General features: G+C 46.9%; 1 long non-coding RNA gene across 1 annotated transcript; it reads left to right on the top strand.

Moving 5' to 3' along the window:
• The first annotated feature begins 6 nt into the window (after nt 1-6).
• On the top strand, nt 7-900 carry LOC117941439. Its single transcript, XR_004655911.1, has 2 exons — nt 7-237; nt 342-900. It is a non-coding gene; the product is annotated as an uncharacterized LOC117941439 (long non-coding RNA).

Below are 900 nucleotides of genomic sequence, written 5' to 3'. Positions count from 1 at the left end.
GTGTGTGTGTGTGTGTGTGTGTGTGTGTGTGTGTGTGTGTGAGAGAGGGGATTTTTTTTCTGCCTCTAACATTTCCTGCTTTCTAGCCAATCACAACGTTACCTATGTTACAAACTACGGTGCGCCCCAAGGCCCAAATCAGGTCAGGTGACCGAAGGGGGCGGGGCCTTGTGTGCATATGTGTGTATATAGATCAGGTGACCAAAAGGGGCGGGGCCTCGTGTATATATAGATCAGGTGACCGAAGGGGGCGGGGCCTCGTGTATATGTGTGTGTCTATATAGATCAGGTGACCGAAGGGGGCGGGGCCTCGTGTTTATGTGTGTGTATATATAGATCAGGTGACAGAAGGGGGCGGGGCCTCGTGTGTATATAGACCAGGTGAGACTCACCTGAGTCAGGAATGTTCTCCATAATCTCTTCTTCATGGTTCTCGGAATGTAACCTCACCAGCCCGTGAAGAAGAGATGCTTTATGACGTAATAGTGAAGGTAGGACACCGTTGACACTTCCTGTTACACGCGGTGCGTTCAGGGGCTCCTCTGACCGTCCGAGATTCCTGTATTGGCGTCGGAAATTCTGAATGTTGACTGTAACAATAGCAACAAACATGGCCGCTACGAAGAGAAGACTTTCTCTGTTGAGAGTGAGCTAGATGAGTAATTAAAGTTATTTATTTAGCTTTTAACGCGACGATCACGTCCGTTATGCGTTAATAAGACGCCTCCCGATACGATATCATCACGATACTTACGCCGCGATACGATATCATTGCGATTTAAACATATCGCAATATTCTGCGACATACTGCAATCTATAACCTTTATCTCCAGCTTCTAATTTTCCCAAATTTTCAGACGACGTCCCCAAAAGGAAACTTATCAGCATCTGTTTCATCTG

This window comes from Etheostoma cragini, unplaced genomic scaffold (assembly GCF_013103735.1).
Source record: "Etheostoma cragini isolate CJK2018 unplaced genomic scaffold, CSU_Ecrag_1.0 ScbMSFa_752, whole genome shotgun sequence".
NCBI classification, from domain to species: Eukaryota; Metazoa; Chordata; class Actinopteri; order Perciformes; family Percidae; genus Etheostoma; species Etheostoma cragini.
Note: the sequence above shows the minus strand (reverse complement) of the source record. Positions and strands in the feature narration are given on the sequence as shown.